At 37.2% G+C, this 13,783-nt stretch overlaps 1 protein-coding gene across 3 annotated transcripts in view; it reads right to left on the bottom strand.

Annotated features, from left to right (window-relative positions):
* LOC130910306 (inactive phospholipase C-like protein 2) overlaps positions 1–13,783 on the bottom strand; it is a 114,308-nt gene that overhangs the window by 38,236 nt on the left and 62,289 nt on the right. The gene's annotated exons all lie outside the window — the stretch shown is intronic.

A 13,783-nucleotide genomic window follows, 5' to 3' on the forward strand; every position in this document is an offset into this window, starting at 1 on the left:
TTAAAGGATAAATGTGAATTTGTAAATTGTGACTAAATATTGCCATCTAGTGTATTTGTTGAGCTTTCAGTAAATGATACTGTAGCCATTTAACTATTCTGCCCAAATGCAAGATGGGAAGTGCAACCATAACTGTGCGTCGTGGTACCAATTAAGCCTGAACGATATATCGTTTAAACATCGCCATCGCGATATGTGCGTGGGCAATAGTCCCATCGCAAGTACGTGCGATAGTTTTTTTTTTTTTTTAATCCACATACGCCCTGCTTTCTGCTCTGCGCAGAGCCTCACACGTTCTTTGAACCTCACAGTCACTGCAGCACTTGCTTATTAAAGTTAACGATGCTGGTATCTTTGATCTTGCCAAAGAAGCGGACATCACAGCGCAGCAGCTGTCAATCATCGTTGAACTTGTTAAACAGTTTCTGCAAGGAACCCGCTTTGGAATGAATGTGTGTGTGTGTGTGGAGACGTTTGAGACATATAAATTAAATGCCAGAAGTGATCAGGAGGAGTTTGTAATTTCTACATGTCCACTAAGAGTCACAGCTAAGGTAGATAAACAGAAGTATTTAATAAAGCCAAGCATTTTTCTACTACTGTACTTTATTCTTGTTCAAAAATGATTTGGTTGGACAGTTATGTTTAAAACTGATGATCATAATTTTTACATTTGAAGTGCTTAAAACCATTTATTAATATATATATATATTTTTTTTTTTTTTAAATAATACTTTGGGGAAAAAGTGAGAAAAAAAACTCCTAATATGTATCTCTTTCCAATGCTAAATCTGAATAAATACATTGAGCACACACACAAAAAAAATAAAAATTTGGGGGGCGGGGTGCGCAACTTCGCGGTCTTTCACTTATCGCGGTCCCCATTAACCACGAAAAACGAAGGATCACTGTACACTGGTCATTGTGAGTCATCCAAAGTCTTTCCAAACAGCTATTCAAGTCATCTAGTGAAATTAAAAAAAAAAAAAATATATATATATATATATATATATATATGTATATATATATATATATTTTTTTTTTTTTAATATTGCAATATAATATCGCAAACCCCCAAAAAATCGCAGCAATAGTTTTTTCCAATATCATTCAGGCCTAGTACCAATTGATATATCTTCTCTGTGTTGGGAAATAACATGGGTGTTAAGATAAAGATCAACTACTACCTTTCTATCCCACATTGCTTCCCACGATTATTCTAATCGTCGGGAGAGGGATTGTAAGGCTTTAGCCATTTAAAAAAAGGTTCCAAAGGCTGCCAAAATTCACTCTACTCATTTTATGCTGCCTTTTAGCTCTATATACTGGATGGGTAAAACGGCGCCATTATAGATTGAACGCGACAATGTTTTTTGAGTTGAATTGTGAGTGGGTCGTGCAGCACATGCGTTAATTGCGTTAAATATTGTAACGTGATAAATGTAAAAATATTAATTCTCGCCATTAACGCGATAAATTTGATAAGCCTACCTTAAGCTTAAACTAAAGACTCTGGAAGAGTGTAACACATTATGTCTGTAACGTTAAATACAATTAGAAAACGATTTAATTAAAAAATAGGCATGTCTGATATTTTTTTGCCGATTCCGATACTTTGAAAATGACATGATCGGGATGCCGATCGATCGGGACATTTCTAGTAATTAGTATTATATTTTTCGCACCATGCATGCAATTTGAAACTTTGTGAATACAATGAAATGAATGGGAAAAAAATAGCCTAACTTAAGCTTGAAATATTTATGTAAAATGAATAACTGCCCGTTTTTTTTTTTTTTTCCTTTTAACCAAGTCTAGAATGTTTTACGTTCATATCTGCAGATATTCCGCGATTTAAGCATTTATTTACAAGAATTTTCAACTTAAAAAGCTCTTTGTTTTGTGACGGACACCATGTTGCATTACACAACACAGTAATTTTGGCTGGAAATATTTACGTAAAATGAATGATAACTGCCCGTTTTTTGCTTTTGACCAACAGTCTAGACTGTTTTACGTTCATATCTACAGATATTCCGCGATTTAAGCCTTTATTTGCAAGAATTTTCAACTTAAAAAGGTCTTTGTTTCGTGACAGACGCCATGTTGCATTACAAAATAGCCTAATTTTGGCTTGAAATATTTTCGTAAAATGAACGATAACTGCCCGTTTTTTTGCTTTAGACAGAGTCTAGACTGTTTTATGTTCATATCTACAGATATTCCGCGATTTAAGCCTTTATTTGCAAAAATTTTCAACTTTTTTTTCGTGACGGCCACCGTGTTGGATTAACCAATACCTTAACTTTGGCTTGGAATAGTTACGTAAAGTGAACGATAACTGCCCGTTTTTTGCTTTCAACCAACAACCTAGACTGTTTCACGTTCATATATATATATCTATATATATATATATAGAAATTCTGCAATTTAAGCATTTATTTGCAAGAATTTTCTACTTAAAAGCTCTGTTTCGTGACGGCTGCCATGTTGGATAAACAAAACCGTAACTTTGGCTTGGAATATTTAAGTAAAATGAATGATAACTGCCCGTTTTTTGCTTTCAACCAACAACCTAGACTGTTTCACGTTCATATATAGAGAAATTCCGCGATTTAAGCATTTATTTGCAAGAATTTTCTACTTAAAAAGCTGTTTTGTGACGGCCGCCTTGTTGGATTTTGTATCTCTACACAATAGCAGAATTTAACCGAAATAAGGTGTGATTGTACACAGAGAAAAATGCAAATTTTGCTTTTGTTGATAAAATTAAGATGATTCTGCATGATTTCCTCAAGTATTAAGTTTCTGATGTGAAAATTGAGTGATTTATTAGCTGTTGAAAACTTGCAATACATTAAAAAAAAAAATACATTAAAAAAAAAAAAAAAAAAAGCTATTTTGAGCAAAAACATATGTTAAATATAGGTGATTATCTCTGCATTTGGTGATTTTTGTGGATCTAGCATCTTTTGTTGTATAAAAAAATAATTAGTCGGGATTGTATTAGGGAACGACTTTGAATTTTTTTATGTCGCTGCTCATGGAGACTCATATATGTCTAAGGGAGGTTTCTGTTTTGGTTTTAGGTCGCTAGCGGCTTTGGTTTTGAAAATATTTGAATTTTAAGTTTTTGAAAATAGGCCCCCTACAGATTGGCCCTGAGCCTCGTCTCCCTGAATAATTCCCCCTCAATGGGCTAAATTCTAAATCAGATGAAACCATGACCCTGCCAACGTCATCCTCCTTTTGGGGACACTAGAGCCCTATAATGGTAGGTTTGGCTATAAATTTCTCGCTATCTGCGCTTTGCCAGATTGTTGTATATAGTCGAATTGTCTCAAAATATGATTGTAATTCACATAATAATGCTGTTTAAGACTTTTTTTTTTTAATCCTGTCGTACACACTTTAAAAGATAATTGTAAATCAATTGCAGGTTATTTTTACAATGGAACCTTCCAAGATAAACAAAGCACCTCTGTACATCAGTTTTTTTAAAGAACATTAGTTTCCCTGAGAACACGCATGAGGATGTCAGCATCCAGCAGCACATGGCCATTCTCCATACAGAAACAATTGCCCAGAGGAACATTTTGTCCAAATATAATTAGTATTACTCAAAGGCTTCCGAGATGAACTTCCAGCCGATAAAATGCAATTTGATCATAATGAAGATTAGGCTACTCCCGAGATCACATTTTGAAAAAATGGAACAATTGTTATATTTTCTAAATGCCAGTGGAGCTCCAAAATTAAAGTGCAACAATTAAAATTAATGTCTTAAAAGAAAATAAAGTCTCTCAAGCCTTTTAAACTGCATTTCCTTCTGGTGTAATTTGTGAGTTTTCAAACAAAATACCATAGTGCTTGAATGCATTCAGGTCACATCCACAACATGAACATAAAAGACTTCTAAAAATGACAAATCACGTGAACGTGCCAGTTTGGACCGTGACAGGAAGTGGGGGCTTTGCGGCACTTTAGCGCAATTGAACAGTCAATCTGTTGATGGGAAGATAAGCAGTTGTCGCAGGCCGACTCAGGTTGAAACGTTCGGTTTTTTTAGTGAAGTGTGTCATTTATTTACCACGACCGTCTTGCTGTATAGAGGTCAGGAAGTACTTGTGGTCATTTTGTGTGTGCGAATTATGCCTGACGGAAAATGTGGTGAGCGCTCTCACAGTAAAATATGGTTAGCTGCAAATTATACGTTTCAGTGCCATTAACGGTGAATGGCGAATGATCGCTGCCAGCGTCTGCCACTTCAAATGGATTGGACGTCTATCACCGTCAAGGGCAGCCAATGAGTTGATCATCTGGTTCCTATTTCATTAGATTGTGAGAAATAATTAAGACAATCTGTGTTAGTGACATGCGGGATTGACTATAGTGTTGCAACGATTAATCGATTAAGTCGAGTAATTCGATTAGAAAAAAGCTTCAAATCAAATGTTGCTGCTTGGAGGATTAGTTTAATTAGATTGGCGTTGTAATGTTTTTTGGGTTTTTTTTGGAAAGTGTTTGCATTTTAGTGGCAACAATTAATATGACATAACTCCTTTAACAAGGATGAATCAAGCTGCTCCCTGTTAAGACCAACCTAAGGTAAGTTTGTTTGAGCTTACAGTGTATCACAAAGCGAGTACACCCCTCGCATTTCTACAGATATTTTAGTATATCTTTTCATGGGACAACACTGACAAGATGACACTTTGACACAATGAAAAGTCGTCTTTGTGAAGCTTATACGATAGTTTATTTTCCCCTCAAAATATAGCCATTGATATCTAAACCCCGGCAACAAAAGTGAGTACACCCCTTAGAAACTACGTACATCCCTAAATGTCCAAATTGAGTACTGCTTGTCATTTTCCTTCCGAAATGTCATGTGACTTGTTATCAGCATTGCTGCAGAGAATGAAGAGGTGAGGGGTCAGCCTGTTAGTGCTCAGACCAGGGGTGCCCAAGTCCGGTCCTCGAGAGCCACTATCCAGCTAGTTTTCTATGTCTCCCTCCGTTAACACACCTGAATTAAATGAACAACTCATCAGCATGCGCTGCAGGAGCCTGATAATGATCCTGATTATTTGATTCAGGTGTGTTCAGCAGTGGCGTCCTTTGTCGAGTCCTCCCATGAACAACATTCTTGGCCATAGTTTTACATATGCAGTGCCCTCAATAATTATGGAACCCCTGGTTAAGATGTGTTTTTTAGCTTCTAATAATTTTTTAAAATTCAAATAATATGGGACCTTAATGGAAAAAAAAGAGAAAAATCCAACCTTCAATACAAGTGCATTTATTCAGTGGGGGAAAAATCCCACATAAAGAAATAATCATTTGACATCAGATAATGTATGTCACAATTATTAGCATTAGCATTTTGTGTCTGGTGAACCATTTCTGTGTAGATTTGGCCATATGTTTAGGGTCATCGTCTTGCTGAAAGACCCAGTGACGACCCATCTTCAGCTTTCGGGCAGAGGGCAATAGATTTTGATTTAAAATGTCCTGGTATTTCAAAGCATTCATGATGCCATGCACCCTAACAAGGTTCCCAGGGCCTTTGGAAGCGAAACAGCCCCACAGCATTACTGACCCACCCCCATACTTCACAGGGGGTATGAGGTGCTTTTCAGCATGCGCATCTTTCGTGGCACGCCAGACCCACTTAGTGTTTGGTTCCAAAAAGCTCAATCTTGGTCTCATCTGACCAAAGCACACGGTCCCAGGCAACAGTTGCCTGACACAAAATCAAGCTCCTCCCATGGCCATCTCAGTCCCCAGACCTTGTTTTGTTGGCAAAAGGGGGTTATACAAAGTATTAACACCAGGGGTGCTAATAATTGTGACACACATTATTTGATGTCAAATAATTTTTTCTTTTTGTGGGATTTTTCCCCACTGAATACATGAATTTAAATTGAAGGTTGGATTTTTCTCTTTTTTCCATTAAGGTCCCATATTATTTTGAAAAAAATATATATATTAGAAGCTAAAAAACACATCTTAACCAGGGGTGCCAATAATTATGGAGGGCACTGTAGTTAATGTGTGCACAGAGATATTGAACTGTGCCAGGGATTTCTGTAAGTCTTTAGCAGACACTACTCCTCTAAGTATTCTGCGCTGAACTCGTGGCATCATCTTTGGTGGACGGCCACTCCTTGTGAGGAAGCAACAGTGCAAAACTCTATTTGTAGACAACTTCTCTGACTGTCGATCCATCAACATCGACTTTAAGAGATGGGTTTTGTATCCTTTCCCAGCTTTATACAAATCCACAATCCTTGATTGCAGGTCTTCAGACAGCTGTTGACCAAGCCATGACGCACAACTGACAACGCTTCTCATCAAGACTATTCTTACCAGGTGTGTGTTTTATAGTGGGCAGGGCAGCTTCAAACCACTCATCAGTGATTGGGCACACACCTGACTTAAATTGTTTGGTAAAAATTAGGGCTGTCAAAATTATCGCGTTAACAGGCCGTAATTAATATTTTTAATTAATCACGTTAAAATATTTGACGCAATTAACGCACAAATGCCCCGCTCAAACAGATTAAAATGACAGCATAGTGAAATGTGTACTTGTGTTTTTCGGAGTTTTGGCTCCCTCTGCTGGCGCTTGGGTGCGACTAATTTTATAGGCTTCAGCACCCATGAGCATTGTGTAAGTAATTATTGACATCAACAATGGCGGGCTACTAGTTTATTTTTTGATTGAAAATTTTACAAATTTTATTAAAACGAGAACATAAAGAGGGGTTTTAATATAAAATTTCTATAACTTGTACTAACTTTTATCTTTTAAGAACTGCAAGTCTTTCTATCCATAGATCGCTTAAACAGAATGTTAATAATGGGAATGCCATCTTGTTGATTTATTGTAATAAAGAAATACAGTACTTATGTACCGAATGTTGAATGGATATATCCATCTTGTCTTATCTTTCCATTCCAACAATAATTTACAGAAAAATATGGCATATTTTATAGATGGTTTGAAATGCAATTTATTGCGATTAATTACGATTTTTAAGCTGTAATTAACTCGATTAAAAATTTTAATCGTTTGACACCCCTAGTAAAAATTGGTTTCAATTGCTCTCCTTAGGCAGAGGGTTCACTTATTTTTCCCCTCTTCCGTTATTGCTTGCATGCTATCCTCATTAAAACATGAAAACCAATAAATGTTGTAAAAAAGTGGGTGGTTTTAGTCAAAGCAGACACTGTTTTTACATCTGTGTGATTTTAACAAAGACCATCACATTTTATGGTGATTTTATGCAGAAATGTAAGAAATTCCAAAAGGTTCAGATACTTTTTCATACCACTGTAGCATTACTAAGTAGTAAATTACGGCTTTGTTTAGTTAGTTTTAGCTTCAAATGGATTTGACGTCTAACGCCGTCAGTGGCAGCCAATGAGTTATGCTATAGCGCATCTCATCATGCTCACCTTATTTTTGATTCTGAAACGAGCGTGTTCATGCAAGCTAATGCGCATCACATGTGAAGCATACAAACATCGCTGCTTTTCGGTTCTTTGAAGTGATGATAACCCGTGGGAAGGTGATGTTAAATGCGCTGCAGTCAAACATACAAAATCAGGTCGTGATCGGGTTGGTTATGGTCCGGCTCATAAATAATGGGACAGTTATGTCACACCCGTTTTGCCCCAACGTGAAGCACTCAACATAAAAATTGTCCCAAGGCAAAAGTTTGAGTGCAGTTTTACTTTGTTTTTATTTACGAAATACAATACTACAGAGTGCTATTTATGTTTTTTAATGTCAGAAGGGAAAGCAAAGATAGCAAAGTTTTGACTTATCAGAGTGGTCACAGAACAGATTAAATTTGTCAAGGCAACACTGTAGTAGATCGAACCAGCTGCACTATCTTGAGGATAGGTTGTGCATGTGGGAATAGATGATGTGTCAAGTGTAAAAAAGGTCTACAGTGACTGTGAATTGTGATCGCTAGATGTTGATGACTTAACAGAAATGTTGTAACACAAACAATGCGAGGAAATTGGCAAACGGTCTATTTGCAATACAAGTTCCACGGACAAAAATGCGGCAATTGCTTGGATTCCGTGACAAGTCTTTACCGGTTGCCGTGGAGATGGCTGCTAAATTAGTTCTGGGTGAGATGAGAATGATGTTGTTTGAAATCTGCTGTACTCCTCAAGGAACGTAACTTCAATCACATCAGTTTGATAATAAATGAGGAGGAAGACATCACCAGATGCAGACAGAGCTAGTAAAATTCTTATTTACCGTATTTTTCAGAATATAAGCCTCACTCTGTGGCTTTAATGAAGTGGCTTATTGAAGAATTTTTACAGGCAAACTAGCATCATGCTTTCTTGTTTCATTCAATCGTTTCCCTTAGTGGCCTGGAGATACGGCTCCAAACTGACGTATTGGTCGCATTTTGTGACTAAAATTAGAGCCAGTGCAAGTATTTTTTTCATCTACATGCACATGCACGACCAGTAACATTGCAAGTTTTTTGTTTGTTTGTTTTGAGTTGTTGTCGCTGACACTCCTTCACGGGTAAATCCACTAGTTGGCGGTAATATAACGAGCTGATTTGCAAAGGGAAAATACAACAGAAGAAGGTGGAAGATGTGTGAAGCGGTCACCGCTCGGCCAGTGGCGGGGTGGGGTCGGCCTCTCCTGACGTAAACCATGAAAGGGAACTGCGTGGTAAGTCACACAAGCACGCTTTCACTTTCATGACTTTTTGTTATTTTCCAAGTGGTGAGTGCGCAACTGCGCTACGATTTTAACATCCCAGGTAACGATGTTAGACTTTCTTTGTTGTTTTCTTAAGATTTATTTCAATCGCAACTCGACGACTGCTTGTAAAAGCAGAGTGCGACCACGCTCTCCCTCCCGTGTGATGCATTCAAATGCATTCACAAAAGAAACAGCTCACAAAACGGACTCTGACAAGCTGGCAAAGCTGGCAATATATACATACAGTGTATATTGTATATGGCGGAAAACACAGACAAGACTGAAAAAGCAGTTTCTGCTCTTGCACTCCTCTTTAAAAGAAACTGCTGTATTTTAAGCCAAGAGATAGTTTGATAGAACAATATGTCTATATGCTGCCATAGCCGATTCATGGCGCATTAAGCCCCCGAACTATTTTTAATTTGTCCGTTTTACCCTGCAGACCCCCATTTACAGATGTTGCGCAACCGCTTCTGTTTCAACCCAGCCATAAAACGAAGGTGAGTAATTATATTTATTATTGGAGATGTCTGTTGTTTTTAGCTTAGAATCATTAATTGATGTCTAATATTTCGTTTATAAAAAAAAAAAACTATAAAATTATTCACACTCATATTTTAAACTTTTAAACAAATTACGCCACAATGGGAAAAAAATGGTGTCTATAAAAATGTTACTAATATCTACCTCATCACTATCGCTTAATTGTATTTTTTTTGTACTGTCTCATTTTGTCCAATATTTTAGATAATTGATCCAAACAATTGAAGAAGAAAAAAACGTTTAAAAGGGTAAATACAGTGGAGCTAATAAGTATTTAGTCAACCACTAATTGTGCAAGTTCTCCCACTTGAAAATATTAGAGAGGCCTGTAATTGTCAACATGGGTAAACCTCAATAATGAGACAGAATGTGGAAAAAAAAAAAACAGAAAATCACATTGATTTTTAAAGAATTTATTTGCAAATCATGGTGGAAAATAAGTATTTGGTCAATACCAAAAGTTCATCTCAATACTTTATGTACCCTTTATTGGCAATAACGGAGGCCAAACGTTTTCTGTAAGTCTTCACAAGCTTTTCACACACTGTTGCTGGTATTTTGACCCATTCCTCCATGCAGATCTCCTCTAGAGGACTGATGTTTTTGGGCCGTCGTTGGGCAACACAGACTTTCAACTCCCTCCACAGATTTTCTATGGGGTTGAAATCTGGAGGCTGGCTAGGCCACTCCAGGACCTTGAAATGCTTCTTACAAAGCCACTCCTTTGTTGTCCTGGCTGTGTGTTTGGGATCATTGTCATGCTGAAAGACCCAGCCACGTCTCATCTTCAATGCCCTTGCTGATGGAAGATTTTCACTCAAAATCTCTCGATACGTGGCCCCATTCATTCTTTCCTTTACATAGATCCGTCATCCTGCTCCCTTTGCTGAAAAACAGCCCCAAAGCATGATGTTTCCAGCCGCATGCTTCACAGTGGGTATAGTGTTCTTCGGATACAATTCAGTATTCTTTCACCTCCAAACACAAGAACCTGTGTTTCTACCAGAAAGTTATATTTTGGTTTCATCTGACCATAACACATTCTCCCAGTCATCTTCTGGATCATCCAAATGCTCTCTAGCGAACCGCAGACGGCCCTGGACGTGTACTGGCTTCAGCAGGGGGACACATCTGGCAGTGCAGGATTTGAGTCCCTGGCGGCGCATTGTGCTACTGATAGTAGCCTTTGTTACTGTGGTCCCAGCTCTCTGTAGGTCATTCACTAGGCCCCCCCGTGTGATTCTGGGATTTTTGCTCACCGTTCTTATCATTTTGACGCCATCGGGTGAGATCTTGCATGGAGCCCCAGATCGAGGGAGATTATCAGTGGTCTTGTATGTCTTCCATTTTTAAAAAATTGCTCCTACAGTTGATTTCTTTACACCTAGCATTTTACCTATCGCAGATTCAGTTTTCCCAGCCTGGTGCAGGTCTACAATTTTGTCTCTGGTGTCCTTCGAAAGCTCTTTGGTCTTGGCCATAGTGGAGTTTAGAGTGTGACTGACTGAGGTTGTGGACAGGTGTCTTTTATACCGATAATGAGTTAAAACAGGTGCCATTAATACAGGTAACTAGTGGAGCCTCGTTAGAAGAAGTTAGACCTCTTTGACAGCCAGAAATCTTGCTTGTTTGTAGGTGACCAAATACTTAATTTCCACTCTAATTTGGAAATAAATTCTTTAAAAATCAAAATAGGTGATTTTCTGTTTTTTTTTCCACATTCTGTCTCTCATGGTTGAGGTTTACCCATGTTGACAATTACAGGCTTCTCTAATTTTTTCAAGTAGGAGAACCTGAACAATTGGTGGTTGACTATTTACTTATTTGCCCCACTGTAAATGCCCCGTAGTACAACATTGGCTTGTAGCATCTGCAGGTTATGTGTACTTTTTTCTTAAATTTTGTGAACTACGTGGTCAAGTGCTTTCTATCGCGCAGAATTCACAATAGCATAAGATGCCTGACTGCAAGTTGTGCTTCTTTTCTGAATGATCTCATTTTTATGACAGGCTGTCTAATAAATAAATAATCTAAATCCAAAACAAACGTGTCACACCGCTGAAAAGAAACACGATCATTTAAGCAGTCGATAATGATATCTTTGGAGGCGGTCGCTCTGGAGACGAACAGCAAAGACAGATCGATACACAACCAAAAGTAGGTGAGGACAACATCACAGAAGGAGGCATATCGATTCGTCCGGCTATAAACAGCGGCAGGGTTACAATGTTGTTTGGGTCTAAACCTAGCAAAACTTCTATGCACATCAGAACAGCGGGAATCAGTGATGAATAGAAAGCCACGAGGCAGAGTGATGACTTCACACTGCAGCAGGTGGTCCCGTTCCTTCAAGCACTGAGTGACATTGGCTGGTGTTATCTCGTGGCCAGAACACAAGTGAGGCCAATAGAACACATTGTGCCTCTTAATGTACACCTTGAAAATATTGTGTGTATGACATCATGGGTAACTTCCTCTGCAGCTGGTGCGGTTGAATGAGGTGAAGAGGAACAAGGAGAAAACAGAAGCTCAGAGGCCGCGACACCTACGTGACCTCGTGAGTAGAAATAATTCTGCAGAGAGCAAGATGGCCGTCAATGGCAGAGAATCCGTTTTGAGGTGTCAAAAGTACCGTATTGGCCCGGATATAAGACGGGCCTGATTATAAGACGACCCCCTCTTTTTCAAGACTCAAGTTTGAAAAAAAACTTTTTGAACACCAAATTAATTTTTATACAGAAAATAATTGCTGTACATCCGAAACCAATGATTATAACAATTTGAGAAAAAAAGCATGTTATTTTGCCTCATTCAAATCTTAATATCTGAACATTTAAAGTGCATGAATGGCTTCTGGTTTTTGAAATGTAAATAAACCAATCTATTGTGATAAAACAACAAAATTGCAATAACTGCATTAACCATCAAAGTGAAGTCTAACTGATACTGTAGTCTTGAAACAAATCTGAATAGGGAAAAACATTGCAATAAAATAATGCAAACTGGTTAAACTAAAAAGAGTAGCTGAGATGTGTCATGACAGAACATCGCTTCAACGATATCTGGCGCCATCTAGCGTCGTGAATGGGCGAATATAAGACGACCCCCTTATTTCAGTGTTATTTCAATGCAAAAAAACACCGTCTTATATTCGGGCCAATACGGTATGTAGAATTCAGTTGAAAAAAATGCCATCTTAAAGCAGTAAACTTTTCAGGAAGGCTCTGTTGTAGAGAACGTTCCTAGCAAACCTGAGTAACTTTTTATCTAAAATGCTCCTAAATCGGCAAAACTTAACTTAAATCTATCTTTAAATGATGAAACAGTTTTAAAACTTACACATGTCGAAAAAGACAGAAGGTAACATATGCACTAACGGGAGCAATTTTAACAACTTTAACGGTTGATTCACAACATCAAATGGATTCCACACATAGCAAAGGTTATCTAGTTATCGAAATATCCGCAATACCCCTGCGTCTAGTTAAGTTTAGGGTAAAGAATTGGGCTAGGGCCAATTGTCCCAAAAACCTTTATAAACTTCACATTGTGTGACCTGTTTTTTTTCGTTTTTTTTTTTTTTTTTTTTTTGAGAAAAAAAAAAACATGAAAATTATCACCAGTTACTTTCATAGGCGGAGTTTGACTTTTGGGGCAGGGGGGGCACAACATATTGATAACCCCGAAAAGCAGTGTCAGCAATAAAATTAACTTATAAGATATTTATTATAATAAGTTGAAAATTAGCGTTTTTTTTGTTTCCCATCAATCTAGAGGGGAATTCTAAATCAGGCTGCTGGCAGGACAGCAATACTTTTCACCAAGATCATCATCCATTGAATATGGTACGCCCGCCGATGTCATGCCAATGTAGTTACCTCAGTCAAAAATTGCATCCCCTGGGCGGAGCCATATGGAGGTAGATGTGTCTTCATTTTTCGATCAAAAAAGAAAAAGTTGCTTCAATAAAAAAAAATTGCTTCGATCAAAATATATTTTCAATTAAAAAAAAGTCACTTCAATAAAAAAAATGCTTGAATGCAAAAATACATTTGAAATTAAAAAAATGCATTTGAAAGCTTTTTATTGAATTTTTTTATTGAAGTCAATTTATTTGATTGAAGCAACTTTTTTGATTAAGTAATATTGTTTTGTGTTTGAAACACATTTTGGCTAAGACATTTGTGTCATTATTTTAAAAAAAAAAGTTGCTTCGTACAAAAAACAAATATTTTCAAAAGAAAAATTAATCAAAAAAAGAAAAAAATTAATCATAGAAAAAAGTTTTTGAATGCGAAAAAATATTTGAGACTCAAAAATTTGCATTTGAACACTTAGTTTTTCATCATAAAAACGTTTTCTTTGATTTTAGCAATCCTTGCTGTGTTTGGGCCATATTATGGGTAGGGCATTTGTGTCTAAATCATTCAATCCCCCAAAAAGTTGCTTCAATCATAAAAAAAATTTCAATCAAAGAAAAAAATCATTTAT

Source organism: Corythoichthys intestinalis, chromosome 22, assembly GCF_030265065.1.
Source record: "Corythoichthys intestinalis isolate RoL2023-P3 chromosome 22, ASM3026506v1, whole genome shotgun sequence".
NCBI lineage: Eukaryota > Metazoa > Chordata > Actinopteri > Syngnathiformes > Syngnathidae > Corythoichthys > Corythoichthys intestinalis.